Source organism: Lolium rigidum, chromosome 2 (assembly GCF_022539505.1).
Source record: "Lolium rigidum isolate FL_2022 chromosome 2, APGP_CSIRO_Lrig_0.1, whole genome shotgun sequence".
Classification (NCBI taxonomy): domain Eukaryota; kingdom Viridiplantae; phylum Streptophyta; class Magnoliopsida; order Poales; family Poaceae; genus Lolium; species Lolium rigidum.
The window spans coordinates 11,111,460-11,129,084 of NC_061509.1; the positions used below are offsets into that span (position 1 = coordinate 11,111,460).

Genomic DNA, 17,625 nt, shown 5'->3' on the forward strand with positions numbered 1-17,625 from the left:
AAACACGGAACTGACACTGTGGCATCTTGTTAATAGGTTAGTGGCGGAAAATGTATAAAGGTGCAACGAAGTATGAGCAAAACATATATAAGTTGGTGTAAAACAAGCATGAAGCATCAAAAGTTATAGATACATTTGAGACGTATCAGTCGCGAGCTCGCTCTACTACTTGTGTGGCTACCTTGCGCGCCTCTCGGCAACAGTGTTGCAGGCCTCCCTCGATGTCCGCCCGCCACCGTCACATGCCTCCGCCTCGCTCGAGCTTTGGTACCACTGCCACGGTCGTCGACCGCTCCATCAAGCGCTCCTAGTTCAAGCGTCGGTTGCCATGTTCGGCAAGTAAATTTTCCTGGCGTGTTGTCAACTTTTTGTTGTTTTAGTTGTCAAATTTTGTGGTAAACGACATAGAATTTTGTTATAAGAATATTCTCGCACATGAACTTATTATTGCTAAAATTGTTATTTGACTTTGCTGATTCTTTTTATTGTCTATTGTTGTAAAGAACCATCTTTTTTGTTGATTTTATCTTTGCTTCGTAGTGAACCTATTGAGAATCAATTGGGACAAGTCACATTGCTGAAATTATTGTAAATAGCCAACATTTTTTATTGTAATTGTGCTTGATAATTGTTGTAAATGGCCAATATGTTTGTTAGATTTTGATGTTGATTAATGCTGTAATATCCATCATTTTTATTGCAATTGTCGTTGATAATTGTTGTGAATTGTCAATATTTTTGTTAGATTTGCTATTGATTATTGTTGTAAATAGCCAACATTTTATTGTTGATTATTGCTGTAAATAACTAGTATTTTTTGTTGAATTTTGCTATTGATTATTGTTGGTAATAACTAGGTGATTGTCTACAATGTTACATTAGTGTTTTATTTGGAAACGTAATGAATGATTTGCTCCAAATGAGCTGAGAAAAGAAGTTTTTGCTAGGTCCAACCACGTGGGAAAGTGGCGTCCCGCTTGCAACCGAAAGCGATGTTTTCCTGGACCCCGGTTGCATGCGAAAACAACGTTTTTAACCTGAGCATCCAACCGTACGTGTAGTCCCATCGAACGGTGAAAACTGCTATCGATATTCTCCCTAAATTCGGCAGATCGACGGCTAGCGCTCGCCCAAACTTTTCCTAGTAGCGAGATCTAGAATAATATCGTTGTGTGCCAAGTTTAAAAGAGTTCGATATATTTGACCTCAAATAGACTAGTCGATTTTAATGTCCTGGCCATGAATATTTGTGGATTTAACTTTCTTACACCTAATATACACGGAGCATTAGCACAAATACTACTAGGTAAAGCAGTTTTTTTATTTTTTGTGCCCGCCCCTGCCTTATCCTCAGGCCGATTCTTCTCTCTACTGATTCTTCCCTAATACCTTTGTCCGCATTCACCTATGCTGAAATGTACAGCCTCCCCACCATGATGCCCCCACTCCTGACACGGAACGCCGCCCATGCACCCCCTCCCCCGGTGCCAAACCTTGCTCCTTTCCCCACCGGTACGAGCATTGTTTTGAACTACCAGAAACAATGTTACCATTTTTTGTTTTAAATACAACAAGAGTATCTTTCCATCAAATCAAGAATGGTATATGCACAAAACATACCTTGGACAAGGATAATTACTAGTACAAATTATATGCACATGAGAAACATGTGCTAATTAACTACACATCCTCACAACCTTTCTAACCTAGTTGTCCGATAACTCTCCAGTACGACATGGCATGTATGGAAAAGATATGTATACATCGCCAGGATGTTCGGTGGGTAAGAACCCCAAGTCTTCAATCTTGGAACTATCAAAATGATATGCCACTACTCTTTTGGAGGGTGTGTGAAAAAAGACAACCTCTTTGTTTGGATGGAAGCCGAGTAGTGAAATAGCATATCTACGGGGGATATATACAGGTTCATGGGGGTTATAGTAGTCGAAACCCCAATCGAATTTCTCTTCCATTAGTACTCTGCTTGTGTAACTGTGATCATCGTTACCATGTTGTAAGGCCCATGGCTTATCATTGCATTTCCATGGAAAATTGGCTAGCAAAGGCTTAAGGTTGACTTCACATTTCAAATCCCACTTCATGTGACCTCTTGATTCCTCGAGGAACCAAACCCGAAGTCCGTAGCCATTATATCCATACCGTAATCCATCATATCCATAAAGTGATGTATAATATACCCCTTTTTCTGATTTTCCTACATAAGCTGTAATCATATTCTATCTCATGAAGACCTGTTGGCAGCTTAATTACTTGGTACTTAGAACCTGCCAATGTTATTCTGCAGAAATAAAGAGAATAAAAAAACATGGTACTATTAGCATCATCTCAAAACTTGAACGAAATTAGTCTAGCAGTGCTTAATTAAGATGCAAATTTTCCAACTATACCTCATAAGAAAATCATGTTGGTGCACATAAAGTGCTCCTCTCCAATATGTTGCATAGCAGTGGCGGGGTGTATCAACTTGGAACATATGGCCAACTGTCCCAGCGGCATCCCCTTCTCGAATGAACGGTTTCTCCTCCCACTCCATTGTCTCCGATGAGAAGACAAGAAAAACAAATGTGGACGGTGGCCATTCTCGAGCGTGTACTTCCGGTTTAGCCAATTGATTGCAATCGGGGAGGGATGGTTGGGAACATACTTGATTAAGAAGATCTTAAACTCCGACGACATCATAGGGTCAAACACAAGGTACATATCATGATCCGTAGTGCAAGAGCTTATGATTTCATGGGCGCCTTCCATGCATGGCGTGAACATGGGTGGAGGAGAAGGCAAGCACGCCCATTGGCGAGTTGCGGGGTTAAGCACCCTCACCTCTTCCTCACCAAGCAGGAGTAGGCCATTGCAGTGTTGCATGATCGTCAGGCTTTCGACGTCGTGGGTGCCCAAGTAGTCAAATGGAGCGATGGTTTCAGATGAGACTGGCGAGAAGTACTTGGGGAGGTCCGTGCCGTGGATGTAGGTGAAGATACCGCCCAGTGAGAGGGGAAGGAGGTCGGTGCGCAGCAGGCGGTAGGCGTCAACGACGCCCCGCCACGCCTTGCGGACGCAACGGGATGCGGCGAGGCGACGCGGCGAATCGAGGCGGCGGAGGACGTCGGCGAGCACGTCGGGAGGTAGCAGCCGCGTCAGGTCCTCCATGGATGATCTCGTCGTCTTGATCGCTTTGGCAAAGACGGATGCGTTTGTTGGAGGCTCCACGGACGTTGGTTGGTTCAGAAGACACGTATGGATTTGGCTGCACTGCTTTGATCGGTTTCCTACATTCTGTTAATTAGAGACCAACGAGGTGGGTGGAGGAGGATGTTCACTGCAGTTCAACCGGTTTGACTCGTGTGTCTCATGGCGGAATATTCATTCGTGGGAGCGACGTCGCGACGCGGGCCTGTGGTACTTCGTCATTCAAGATCCATCCGCGGCTCGTCTTCGAGTGCTCGGGAGGGTGCGGTGTCGTTCATGGGAGTGAGCGCGGCGTGAATCGCGTTGACGTGTTCCTCAAAAAAATACATTCTGTTAATTAAGGTGTAATGTCTTGGCTCGTTGATTACGGAGAGCCCAGCGATGGAGAGTGTTTTCTTTATCTCCTCAAATCCCGCTCGTTCATGCGTTTCTTTTCCGCATGCAGCATGCATGCAAGCCAATGGCAAGGCTAATAAAACAAACAGCACATCCTTTGGACACCACCCCCATTGCGCACATGCATCACGTGTGCTTGATTGGCACTTCCTCCTCTATTCACTATTATAAGGTGTTTTAGGTTTTATCGAAAATGCATGTATTTGAACTCGTTTCGGTATGTACTTGAATTATTGTGGTCTTTATTTATTCCACATTGAAATATCTAAAATATTTGTTCAAAAAAATATCTAAAATATATTATAACAATGAACGGATGGATTAAAATTAAATTTACTCTTGCTTCGTAACTACTTTAAACTGAGGGAAACGAGTTGTCAAGAGGGAAATCTTTTCTTACCACTCCACAAAGACATGTTACCAAGTGGAATTTTTAAGATCCATCTAGGGGCGGGCCATCGGAGGAAGGGGAGCCCGTCGAGCGGCCACCATGGTCATGGCGATCCCGCGCGCGGAGATCCTCAACCTAGACACAGCGCGGGGGGCCAGGGGCTTAGATCCCCGCCGCCCCCTTCACCAGCGTCGCGGGCTTAGCCCACCGACGTCTCTGGGGGCGACGAGGAGGGAGAAGGGGAGACGCTGGCGGCGCGGCTAGGGTTTCGCCCCCTTGATCGCCTGGAGGGGGCGACCCGAGGAGAGCGAAGTGGTTTCTCTCGCCAGATCCTCGTTACTAAGTGGAATCACTAGTACACTTTGGCGTCTCATTAAAAGCGGAATATTTTTGAGTGGAAGGCGACGTTCTCGTCGATAGCGAGAAGCCTATGGTAGCTTCGTCAATGTTAAGATCCGTTGGATGAAGTTTCTTTGACTCGCTTATACCTGGCCATGGGCAGCCCGGCCCGGCCCGGCCCGGCCAAGCCCGGCCCGGCCAAGCCCGACCCGACCATGCCTGTGGGCCGAGCCTGGGCCAGACTTTTTGGCCCGATGGTCAGCATGGGCCGGCCCTGGGCCATCATTTTGCGCGATTTAAGGAAGCGGCCCGGCCCGAGGCCCGCGGCCCGACGGGCTTTCGTTATGATGGGCCGGGCTTGGGCCAAGATTTCCGGCCCGACGGTCGGGCCTGGGCCGAGATTTTCCGCGTCGGGCCTTGGTCAGCCCGGCCCGGCCCGGCCCGAGAAATGCTCAGGTATAGACTCGCTCTCTCGAAGGTGCTTATATGGGTAGGGTGTGCATGGGTGCTGAGTGTACGTATACGTTAGCGTCGAAAAAAAAAGAAAAAGATGGACTTGCCGCTTGATCGTGATCGGCAATCTAAAATCGCCCTAATTTAAAGCGGTACTCGCCAAAATTTCCGGGAAAGTCAAATTTTGCGCAAGCCGGTGGCGAAAATGCTCGATAGGTTTCCGGCGGAATGCCGGTGCCGAAGGCTCGCGCTCCCCTGCCGCGCGGGTTACTCCGGCGAGTTCCACGCCGCGATTCTGCTTGCGGCGCGCGCGCCTGGGGCGGCGAAACCGGTGCCGGTCGGCGTTGCCTTCAAGCCGCATTTGAGCGCGCGCAAGGTGTTCGACGAATGACGTCTTCTGTTTCCGGCGCACGCTTCGTGCGTGCGGAAAGGGGAGAATACGGCAACGGTGAGCCTGTTCTTCTCGAGTTGCGACCGTCCACTGGCCTCGCGGGGAGGGTCGGCCTTAGCCTTACCGGTGCACACCTTCCTCAGGGGCTCAGGGTCTCCGAAGTCGTCGCCGTCTACCGTTGTCTGGGTCCAGGTGAGGTGCGTTGTTGCTCTGCAGTTGCCGCAATATTTTTCTGCATGCTAGGATCCATCAGAGCTCCCAGCATCGTTTTCTTTTGCCATCGCAGCTGTTGGTAGATCATGAAATCTGGGTAGAAAACCAAGGGCTAGAGATGGATCTCGCCAGTATACTAACCCTGTAAACTGCTAACAACACATCAAGTCATCAATTCTTCTCTAATTATTGTATCCTTGATTGCCACTTATAAGATTCCTTAGGTTCATTTTGTTAGTACCAGGTCAAATTTGCTGAGTGGATATGTGACCGGCATGCATTAAATTTGCTCAGTTGCAATGATGTAGGCATACCGTCAATTGCAAAATATGGGAGAATGTTATAGCTGTACCCTCTCTATTGGTGGGACATACTTAAGTATCATGAAGATAACTTTTTTTTTTTTACTTTGGACCATATGATAGCTGGCCTAATTTGTCGTATGTTGACTTTCTTGCCCTATAACTGCAGGGTAGCGCGGTTGTAACATGAATGCATAATAAGCATACCTAGTCTGTGGATATAAATATGCATATATAGTCTCTGTCTGTTATCTCGTAGGAGGCTTTAGTTATGTTTACAAGAGTTACCAAGAGCATGGATCTATGTGTTGTAATTCTCTTATCCTGCGTCTTCCAGTTTATCCATGGTCAGCCTGATGACCGAGGTGCGTTAAACTTAACTCCTGCAGACTTTTATGTTTAGATGATAACCAAATTAAGGCAGTCTCAGTGGTTTTATCTGACACTCAAAGATCTGTTGACACTTTATATGGTTAGCATAATATGAATGAGTGATTCGTGGCCATTATTATTGTGTAAAAGAGAGAAACCGATCAGCTCCACTAAAGCTTAAACATCAATGCGTGTGAAAAGTCTTTGAAGAAAGCTAACAAGTTCTTGCCCGGTATTGCTTTTGACTGTACTTTGTTTGCAGGTTTCATAAGTATCGATTGTGGTACCAGTGAACTCTTCCTACCAAGATCACACCTCAAGTATAACATATATCTCAGACTATGGATTCATTACCTCTGGAGAAAACCACAAGATCTCCTCAGATTACATCAAGCCTTCACTGGCAAAGCGCAATTTCGATGTCCGGTTCTTTCAGCATGGGACATGGAATTGCTATACCCTGAGGTTCTTGGTAGCAGGAAACAAGTACTTCGTTCGTGCACTTTTTTACTATGGAAACTATGATGGCCTTAACAAACCTCCTGTCTTTGATCTGTACATGGGGGCAAACTACTGGCATGAAGTTAACATCAGTGATGCAGCAGCAGTCAGTTGGATGGACATCATAGTTGTGGCTCCTGCCGACTACCTGCATGTTTGTTTGGTGAACAAAGGGATGGGAACTCCATTTATTTCTGGGCTAGATTTGAGGCCCCTGAGGACTACTCTTTACCCAGAGGTAAATGCAAGTCAGTCGCTGGTGCTGATTAGCTCCAATCGGTTCAATTTTGGGCCCACAGACAACTCCATAATCAGGTTTGTTTTGGTCCTTTAGATTTGTTGTTAGCTGAAAAAAAATCCAAGTAAACAAATTAAATGATGTCTCCATCTTGAATGATATACTGTCAACCATTTTTGGTATTACCTAGACCTAGGTGACTGGGTATATTGTGGACTTAATGGAAACAACTGAAAAAAGAAGGAAAAAACACATTCTCTTATTAATGACTGTAGCTGCTGATATTAGACAAGTTTTGCATGGGTTATGTCTCTGAAAGTTATATTTTGGCACAAAACGATGGTCATTTTGACTCCAGTTAATTAAGTGAACTACGATACTAGATCACACAAACATATTTCTTTGTTCTAAATAGGTACCCCTCGGATCCCCATGACCGCCTCTGGTCAACATACGACACAATCCCGAACTGGAATGAAGTCTCTGCAACATCTGTCGTTCAGAATTACCTCACTGATGTGTACGACGTGCCATCAGCTGTTATGCAAAATGCAGCAACCGTCAATGGCTCAAGAATTGATTTCTCATGGGGTCCATCGGTGAACATCAGCTCCAGTTACTTCTTTGTTTTCTACTTCTCTGAGTTGCAGAACATACAGAGTAATGCTCTGAGGCAGTTTGACATCATTATATATAACAAGACATGGAACATGCAACCATACAGCCCGCCGTTCCTGTTCACCGATTCTTTTTCCGGCATTGTACAGGGGTTGGCAAGCTATAGTGTCTCACTTGTTGCTACAAAAAATGCAACTCTTCCACCTATCCTCAATGCCATGGAGATGTACTTGGTAGAACCGATAACTGAGGTTGCAACTGATCCTGGAGATGGTATGAATTTACTGATGCAGTATTAGTACAGTGTATGTTTGTTATAGTACTACTTTTACCACGTTAAGTCTTGATACAATTTGCATTATGAGAGGTACTAAACTGAATGAGCTACAGTTATTATTTACCACATTTAAAGTGTATTATGTTAATTCCTGCCTACTTGCTTGCCCATCTGTTCATTGTGTGTGGGCATGAACATATTTGTTGGTCTGGCTAACCAGCTAGAGCCATGATGGCAATGCAAGAAAAATTTGGCGTGAAGAACAACTGGATGGGTGATCCATGCGCTCCAAAAGCTTTTGCATAGGGGCTTTAAACTGCTCCTATTCTCCAGTTTATCCCTCTAGAATAACAGCATTGTAAGTTTCATAATCATATCTCAACGAAATAAACAAAATATTGTGTTATAGGCTGAATACTATGCATGCTTCATAGAGACGTCAAAACATTTCGTCAAGAGACTAAATCTTCTGTATTAATTTTTGGGCAGAAATTTGTCTTCCTTTGGGTTGGCCGGTGCCATCTCTACTGATTTTGGAGATCTGAACACACTCCAGTACCTGTAGGTTATCATCACCATGTCAGACCATAGAGTTGTAATGCGCCACAGCCTTTTTCTTTCATAATATTAGCAAAATGAACCGCGTTGATATTTTATTTTCAGCAAAGTTACACATGGATGTGAATTACATAGCAGTAAAGGACATACTGTTTTGATCTTCACGATAAATGAAAATATTTAACTGTCTTTATCTTTTGTCATATCTCCCTGCACTCTGGAAATCTGGATACTTCAAGAGATATGTACTTCCTTGTTTATCCTCATCCACAAAAGATATGCTCCTAGAAAACTATTTAAATATATACTATATTCCTTTCCTAAATATGAAAATATTTTAGATAGGTATGGTAAATATATATGAAAATATTTAGATAGGTATGGTAAAATAGTTTCACTCGATACTTTCGCAGTAGTAAATTTCTTAATTTCTACTAACATATGTGAACAAGAAGTGACAGTCAAATGTATATGTTTCAATGTCTAAATGTCATCTATTTGCAAACGGAGCGAGTATTTTGGAAGAGAAATGTAATCTTCATTTACATCCTATGACTGTCTGCATATTTTTCCTCTTGAATTAACTCATGAAGTGTTGCTGGAAAAAATCAGTTCTAAAACATAGCCTTTCCCATTTCCTGCTAGTATTCACAAGAGATGTGACTTGTTTCAGGGATCTGTCACATAACAACTTGTCTGGCACCATTCCAGATTTTCATGGGCAGCTTCCGTTACTAATATATCTGTAAGTTGTGTTTTTTTTTTTCTGTTACATATATGCTCCAGCTGTAGAATCTTATCAGAACACTTTTTAGCTATATCATGTCTTTTTTGGCATAGGGATCTGTCCAGCAATGATCTCCATGGAGCGATTCCTTACAGTCTTCTTCAAAAATCCCAAAATGGGATTCTGTCATTAAGGTAGAGTGCACCTAAATTATATTCTCATTAAACTTTAAGTAAAAGTGATATTTGAGGGCTCTCGATCTTCTAGAATTGGAGGGGTAACTAGTGAAGCATGTTTTAGATCAACACCCAACAGCACACACCAATGTGATAGCCTTTGGGAAGAGATCTCAAATCAGCAATGCTCTCAATTGAAATCTATTCTGCTCTCAAACGGTCACCTGATTCAATACAGTCCAAAGAGGAAAGGTAGAACGAGCTGCGGATAGTTCATCTCCTAGGACGAGGTCTTGTATTCATCTTGCATGTGGAGGCCTTGGGTCTTGGAGGAGGAACAAAGCTATCTTTGTCTAATCATCAGATCTAATTCTAATGAGAGGTGGGTTAGGGGTATAGATAGTCCTACCCCTAGCCCTAGGTTTAGATGGGCCAAAGACAATTATAATCTGTGTAAAACTTAACTCTGTGCGTAGGCATCTTCAATCTTGGTAGTACCGGCTTCTTTTGGTTAAAAGCCTCAACTCGTAAAAGGTTCAATTTGTAAGTCTTTACTCTCGTAGTACCGGGATCGCTCTTTGTACTTTGTGCTAGGGGCTTTGGCTTAAATTCACTGCTTCAATAAGCTTTAACCTTGAATCCGGTGAAGCTAGGCTTTAGTTTTTGTTGTTGTCTTGGTAGTCCTCTTCACCCATAGCTCTTCTCCTCCAAACCCAAGAACACATATGATCAAACCATCAAGTAGCATCTAGTTCTTGTTATGTCGATTGGACATAGATTCACCTCATGTCGTACTGACTTTGCTTGGTTAGTCCTTGGGCAAGTTGGATCACTTGCGTAAGTTGGGGAATATAGCCGTGACCATGGTACGGTGATGCACGTTGCACAAGTCATATCATTTCTCCCTCTTGAAAAGAACTCATCCTCGACTCTAATCTTCATCACCATGATAAGGGGAAAGATCGACAATGTTGAAGATTTCACTCAGAATGTGCTTTCTCATTAGGGTGTCAATCTTGTTTGTACCATTGTTAATATTTTGGAGAACTTGGAAAGGACCAGCTCCATGTGGCATAAGCTTGGGCGTTGTGTCTTCCATGGAATGCTCGCTTGTACTTAATGTTTCATAGCCTCCTTGGTCAACAATTTGATCTTCCTCAATTGCTTGACCCTCTTGGAGGCACCCATGTTTGCGTGCTCTCGTAGTGCAACTTGTAGAAGATCAAGTGGTTTCATCGGGTTGAAGTCATAAACTGCCTTGAGTGGCTTCATTGCTTGTAGTAGAGTAGGTAGTCATCGATCACCTACAAAACATGTCATGGCACTAGAAAGTGGAGATTAGTCATTAGTCAAAACAATCTCATCTTTGCACATAAGTACAAAGTGGAGTGTGGATATCTCACTCTAGCTCTCTCATCTTGGATTTGGTGCCTAGCATCACCAAGTTCATGATATCACTTTCAGAATGTGGCTCCCGCTCACCGAAAGGTGGTTCTCTCCCTTAGCTCTCCTCTTGTTATGCTCTCTATTTCTTTTCTTGTTCCTTAGTCAACTTTTGAATATTATCGAAAATGATTTGGCTTAGTGTCATTAGGCGAGGGTTTTACTTTTTCTTGTTCCATTGAAGCTATAGTAATTGGTGCGGCCATCATGAATCGCTCCACGATCGTATTTCCATGTCTTGCCCAAGAGGAGGTGGTAAACCGTCATGGGCACTAATATTGAAGCTCACTTCTACGGTGTATTCTATCTTGATGGTTCCGCAACCACTCATCCATTGTACATGGTATGGTTAGAATGCTGCTTGTACTCAATTAGAGCTTGGAGCAAAGTTGTTGGCATGCCAAGTTGTGGATACTTCCTCGAATGATGACATTGAAGGATCTTCCGTTGACACCGACTTTTGCTTGGAAGAGGTTGCATCTTTTCTCAGGCTCATCTTGAATTCGAAGAACCAACACATTATTGGTGACTACGAGGGTTGGGCTCAAATCAACATCACATTAGACACGTTCTTGGTCTCCTTTGCCACTTCAATTGCTTCAAGACTTCCTTCGGCCGTGGATTCATACTTCCCTTGTGTGATCACCATAATGTGGCTATTTCGGCACTCCTGGACTTGTGTCATGCCCTTGGCACTTGTAGAAACGTTTCTTGGGGCTGGTACTCCGTTGGCTAAGGAATTCATGGGTTTGACTTGACCTATCGTTGTTGTTTGACAATCCAACAAAGGAGTAGTTGTAGCAATGTTCTTCACATTTCGAGTAGGGTGCAGAGCAAAGGTTATCGAGTGCGGAACCTATATTGTATATACTTGAATGGATGGTTCAAGCCCTGTAAGAAACATGCATTTTCTTCTTCTACGATTGTGTAGATCATAGTGAATTCCCTCTCCTTGGTACTCTTCGACGGAGCGGCTTCCTTGCCTGAAACTTGAAACCTTTGCAAGAGATCGCTCTTGTAAGGGCACAAACCACCTCTTTCATGCTCTCCCAATTTCTAACAGGATGCATGCCTTGCTCATTGCAAAGGTTTTGTACTTGTTCCCACCAAAAACAAATGTACTTCTTGAATTCGATGGATTGCAACCTTGTCCACCTTGAAGGTACTCCTCGTGGTTGTTGCTTTCGTCGTAGAACTTTGGCATGGTTAATTTGAGTTTGCCAAACATTTCTTTGTCTTTGTTGGATCTTTGTATGTGAGGTCCTTGAGTGTGGACACTTGAATCATTTGGCTCGCATCATTGGGGACGCTGAGGGCGATTGCTTGGCTTGCTTTCATCATCATACCCGTCATGCAAGTCTCGAGTCTTCTTCAGGCACCTTTGGGTAAATCTTCATCCTTCGCCTTGAGGGATCCGAAGTTCCTTTGGGTTGTGGCCCTTGATTGGTCGATAGAGGTGCAACCTCTTTTAAATGTACACAACGTTCAACCCTTCTTTCTTCTTTTGCCGATGGCGTGAGGTGGACTACAAGTCTCCCATGGATGTTCATCATGCCCACCCATATTTGACCAAATTTCTTGGTCAAGCCAAGTGCGAAGATCTATTATGGTGCCTTCCATTCTTTCAACCGCATCATGTAGAGCTCGTTGCGGTCCCTGTGGGTTTGATTGTGTGTCGCGCACGCTTCTCCTCTGTTGGCTCCAAGTGATCCAACCGTACCCATGGTTAATGCACAAGGGTGCAAGCGATATACGTGGATATGGATAATGGAAAATAACTCTCACAATTCTCCCTTACGACCAAGTATACGTACCTTATCCTTTTGTATTGACGAATCAAGTAATTGTTGGGGAAGATGAGGTCCTTCAGATGTTGTCCAAGAGGTGCTTGGTAAACATTTCTTCATACACTAAGCAACTGGAATCCATGGTATTGTAATAATTAGCGAGACCCATAATGAAATCAAAGCAACTAATGAAGATCCCAATTGATGTTTGTGAAGCTCAATAGGAACACAGGCAACAATGATGGGACTTGGCCGCGTGCATCAATTGATGCAAATGCTAGGGTCCTCCCCTTATCGAAAAAAAAGAACAATGATTGGACTTGTGTAACCAAAGGAATGAGCAATGGTTAATGGGCGAAGGATTTGTACACTTGCCTACAACTCTTACTTTCTCTACTCTACACTTAACATTCTCCTACAAGATAGTATGCGACACACTTTCGCCTCTTTATCTTTATTTTCTTGGTAGCACACCTGGGATATTCTCTATGTAGCACAAGTATGCGAGGCCCAAAGAATACACAAAGATTTCTTCAAGGAAAGATTGGCTCATAGAAGAAAAAAAGCAAGGAGGAAAAAGTTTTGTGAACCTATACCTTTTTGAGGGCCTTAACCTCTTTTGGAGTTCTGGCCTTGCTTTTAGTGTTGGTGTGAAGCAAAAGACGTGGAATCCATGGCAAGAACTTGGTCTCGTTGTTAGCTTCCAAAGGTACCAAGATCATCAAGATTAAACCTTGAAGCAGTTTAGGCTGAAAGTCAAATTCCGGAACTAGCGAAAATAATTCTGGAACTAACAAGATAGCTTTGTTCATGTTTTTGCAACTTTTAGACGTTTGATAGAGCTCGAAATTTCAATTCTGAAAACCAAGGAGGCAACAACAAAAATTCAAGCTGAATATCTGAGGTAAAAACTTTAAATTGGACCATAGCAAAGATGTTGTGGATTAAAACTCACAGGAAACACAAAATTTCATCAAACTTCAAATGGGGCTGTTTTTTGTGGGATTTTGTAAATAGGCAAGAAAAACAAAAAGATGGAGAGGACCAACAGGGGTTTAAGAGGAGTACAAACAATTCGTGATAACCATGAGATCTGATACCAAATAATACGCGAGCGCTACAAATGTTCATGAATTGGAGAGATAACTAGTTAAGCCAATTTGAAATCTACAACCGGCAACACAAATCAATGTGGTAGCCTTTGGGGAGAGAGCTCAAAGTAACAACACTCTCAACTGAAACCTATTCACTTGGTTCAACACAATCCGAAGAATGGTAGAACCACGTGGGGATAGTTCATCTCCTAGGAGGAGGTCTCGGATTCATCTCCCATGGGGAGGCCTTAGGCCTTGGAGGAGGAACGTAACTTTTGTTCTTATCATCAAATCTAAGTCTAAAGAGAGGTGGGAAAAGGGTATGTATAGTGCTAGCACCAACCCATGAGTCAACTTATGTGTACATGCATCTTAAATCTCGGTGGTACTAGCTTCAGCCTCGGAATCGGCTTAAAAGCTTCATCTCGTAAAAGCTTCAACTCACAAAGGCTTCACTCCGGTAGTACCAAGAAAACTAGGTGACAAGTACATGGTATAACGGGTACCACCGAGGAGGATAAAGCCGGACCAGGACACATCGGGTGGGCTGGGTCGATGACTTAGAGTCCGAGTACAATACGAGGGTATCCCATGAACTTGGACTACAAAGCAAGCAATGTAACTCAAGGTATACCCGAAGACTATGTAACTGACTAGGATTCTATCTGTAAGCTGACTCCGGTTCCTTGTAACCCTATCCTCGGCTACCAATATAAGACCAGGGAGGAATACCCGATCGATACCTTGCAATCTCATACTATCTCAGTTTGATGAATAAGGCGCAATCGTATTTCAAGACAAACTTTGACCGAAAAAATTAAGCAATAAAACCTTGATTATTTTGTATGTAATTAGTATCATTGGATTCGTATTGAAAAAACACTTTCTAATGATGTTAATTTTATACCAACAAGCTTTATATATTTGGAGTAATATTAGGTCAAAGAAAAAAAGGGAAAATGAGGGCGCCTTATTCATTGGAATGGAGGGAGTACACACCAAGCCCTACCAGATACCGGCAATACAACTGGTCGCAAAAAGGAGTAGGGCTATCACCTTCGTGCCTCTAGGGGCCCAAACCTGTGTCTCGTGTGCACCTATATAGATCCATCGAGCGTACACCACGCCATGTTCAGTATTGCCGGTGCAAAACAATGACACTAGGTACTATGTACCGAGATTGCTCTCTGGACTTGCCTTCAGCTTTATTGCTTAAGTAAGCTTCAAACTTGAAGTCGGTGATGTCAGGTTCCCATGAAGTTGTTCTTGTTTCTACGTAGTCTTCTTCACCCATAGCTCATGTTTTGAAGACAAACAGTGGGAGAGCTTCCCAGTGCACACCCATAGCTCTTACTCCTTCAAACACTAAGAACACATATGAACAATGCATCAAGTAGCATCCCATTCTTGATCATGTAAATTGGATAGATTTCAGGGAATAGGTTCACCTCATATTGTAGTGTCTTCGCTCCTGTTTTTGTCATTGGGCCAACCTGGTCACTTGAGGGTTCTTGCGTCTTCATGGAAATTCAGGAACTTGGCGGTGACCTTGACATGGTGACATCTGTTGAGCCTGCTGCATAAAAAGTTGTTCAAATTAATATTGTAAATGTTCAGCATGTTGTTAGTACCATATAGTTGTATTAAATTTGTGTTATTATAGCTGTGTTGTTTCTATGCATCTAATAAGCATAATACCTTTGATTAAGTGGAAAGAGACGGTATCTGTTATCTTGTATTAATGCATAAGACATAAAACGTCACTATTGGTATGGGAGAGTCTAGATATCAGCCTACTATCTTCCCATGAACCTTTTCGGGTACCTCTGTTTTCTCTAGACCGTTAATTGCAAAATTATCATTAATATAGTACTAATGTTGCTTGCATGGTTAACAACTAGATCTGAAGTATGCCTGAATATGTCTATCCAACACCATCTCTGTCAAACATTTCTCTTTATCTGGAATACCGTGGAAACACATGAGTAATGTGAACAGTTGTGTACAATTTGATATTACCAGGGTTGGCAATAATGCAAATCTGTGTGCCGATGGTAATGCCTGTGGATCAGGTCGAAAGAAAATTAATGGGGCACTTGTTGCTGCGATAGTTATTCCAGTCATTGCCATCATTTCACTATGTATTCTCTTATTTCTTCTACTGCACCAAAAGATCAAGGGAAAAGGTTTAGTCAGATGGCAATTTTCTGTTTTGTGCATTGGACATTGTTTTGTTTAGAATGAAGCATTGCAAAGCTATTGTAGTATTTGTTGCTTTTTTTTCTAGAAAAAATTCCTTGCCTTTAACTATGTTTTGCGCATGCGTTCAGCTATGACAAAGGCTACTGGTCCCGAAAATGAATCAACGTTACTTGAGAATCGAGAATTTTCTTACAGAGAACTAAAGCATATTACGAGTAACTTTAGCCAAGAGATTGGAAAGGGCGGGTTCGGAGCTGTCTACTTTGGTTACTTGGAGAATGGAAACCCAGTTGCTGTGAAAGTGCATTCTGATTCATCTTCACAAGGGGTTAAAGAGTTTCTGGCTGAGGTAAAAAAAATCGGTTTGAAGTTATACGTGTGGCAGTTCAAATATTCATGTCTTCTTGTGTGGCCATCTGTTTCTCAGTTTTGATGAATGAGCATTTTCAAGGCTTTTGGGTGGTTTTGTGATAAAACTACACATACCATTCTTATTATACATTCTGCTTAAATTATCTGAACAGAAGTTCTGGAAACTATATTGCAGGCTAAGCACTTGACAAGGATTCATCACAAGAACTTGGTTTCGTTGATTGGTTACTGCAAGGAGAAAAAACATCTGGCCCTTGTTTACGAGTACATGCCCGAAGGGAACCTCCAGGATCATCTGAGAGGTTGTTCATCTTGGCTATTCAAATATAGATCCTTATACGGGCTAATGAGTTTTTAGGCGCCCTATATTAGATCAACAATGTGAAACCGGTATTGCGTAAGGATGTTGCATTGCTCAAAAGAGAACTACATAACTGGAGCTCATGAATTTCTCTGACATCTTCTTTAAACTAATTATGTTTAATTTCTGTCTGACATGAAGGTTAATTCTAATAGTAAACCACTCACTTGGGAGCAACGTCTTCACATCGCTTGTGATTCTGCACAGTGTTAGGACTTCACAATCTATGTAGTTCCTCAGATTTCCCCCTGCATGGGTTTCAAACACCAGTATTACTTTGATCACAGGTCTGGAGTATCTCCATACCGCGTGTACGCTGGCATTGATCCACAGAGATGTGAAGAGTAGCAACGTCCTGCTGACAACAGGTCTTGGGGCTAAGGTTGCTGATTTTGGCCTCACCAAGGCTTTCGGCGACTCTAAAACACATATAACCACTGAACCAGCTGGTACTATGGGCTACTTGGATCCCGAGTACGTCATGCACAAACATCTCTTCTCTATACCACTAGTTTCCTTCAACATTTCCTACAGTCGGCATGGTTTATCATAATTAAGGATCCTCGTGTCTACCATTGTTCAGGTACTTCCGCAGTTACCACATCAGTGAGAAGAGCGACGTGTACAGCTTTGGTGTCGTCCTTCTAGAGCTCATCACGGGCCGTCCTCCTGTCGTCCCAATCAGTGACAGCCTGAGCATCCACGTCGGCGAGTGGGTGAACCAGAGCCTGGACCGCGGCACCATCGAGAGCATTGTGGATGCAAAGATGGGAGGGGACTACGATATCAACTCTGTCTGGAAAGTTGCTGATCTAGCACTACATTGCAAGCAGAAGGTCTCGCGGGAGCGCCCGACGATGGAGGAGGTTGCGGCTCAGCTTAAGGAGTGCCTGGACCTCGAGAACCGTCGCGACGGGAGGCGAAGCCTGGGTTCACTTGAGGTAGACCTACAAGGCGGAGAGATACAAGCAGTTGCTGCAGGTCCGACATTGAGATAGGTTTCGGTTGGAGGTTAGAGCCCTCTTCCCTTGCCTTTCTGATAAAATATCTTTCTGCCTCTGTGTAAATTTCTCAAATTCCTGGAAATCCATAGATGAAGTCTACGGCCTGTTGTTTTTTTGGGAACACTTCGTTTTTTGTGTTTTTTTCACCCACCAATTCTCTGAATGTGATGATCGATGATGAATTGATGATGTAGCGGTAGGCA

At 43.2% G+C, this 17,625-nt stretch overlaps 1 pseudogene; it reads left to right on the forward strand.

Annotated features, from left to right (window-relative positions):
* Window positions 1–5,987: 5,987 nt before the first annotated feature.
* On the forward strand, window positions 5,988–17,416 carry LOC124689210 (annotated as a pseudogene).
* The last annotated feature ends 209 nt before the right edge of the window (window positions 17,417–17,625 follow it).